The following is a 772-nucleotide window of genomic DNA, read 5'->3' on the forward strand; positions in this document are numbered from 1 at the left end:
TCTGTCACTCACGGCGTCACTAACAGCGGAGGGAACATTTGCCGTATATGAAATCGATGCTTATGCCTTTCCGCTCCCGGATTGACAATGATGAAATACCGGATTCAATATTCTCTCTTTGGAAGGCGAAATTAAAGAATGGCACCGGAATTTCAGATTGAATTCTAATGTAGGAAGGGAAAAAGAAAGTGAAATGACGTGAATAGAGAGTGAAATAGTGTAGATTATTGAAGGGAAGAGAGAAAGGGTAGTATGGCGTGGGGTCGGGTAGCTGTCACTGAGAAGAGAGGAAGATAGAAGGAAAAAAGAAAGAAATAACGTGAATAGAGAGTCAACTAGTGTAGATTATTGAAGGGAAGAAAGAAAGGGTTGTATGGCGTAGTGTCGGGTAGCTGTCACTGAGAAGAGGTGTGTGTATCCAGTGACTGAAGGGGAGAAAGAGAAGGGCGAGTGTATGCATCTCTAATTCAAGGAAGGAAGAGAATCATGCGAGTTTTAAGTGACTGAAGGGAAAGACAAGAAAGAGTGAATTGGCTATGATTGAAACGAAAGAAGGATGGGAATAATGAGACAGTTTTAGAGATTGATGAAAAAGAAAATAAAATGAAGGGGAGAAATGATGAGAACAATGTGGAAGTCTTAGATTGATAGAAAAGAGAATAAAAGATAATAAGGAATGTAATGTAAATGTCTTAAAGATTGATAAAAAAGAGAATGAAGGGAAAGCCAATGAAAATAGTGTGTGGAAGTCTTAGATCAATAGAAAAGAGAG

This window comes from Portunus trituberculatus, chromosome 24 (assembly GCF_017591435.1).
Source record: "Portunus trituberculatus isolate SZX2019 chromosome 24, ASM1759143v1, whole genome shotgun sequence".
Taxonomy (NCBI): domain Eukaryota; kingdom Metazoa; phylum Arthropoda; class Malacostraca; order Decapoda; family Portunidae; genus Portunus; species Portunus trituberculatus.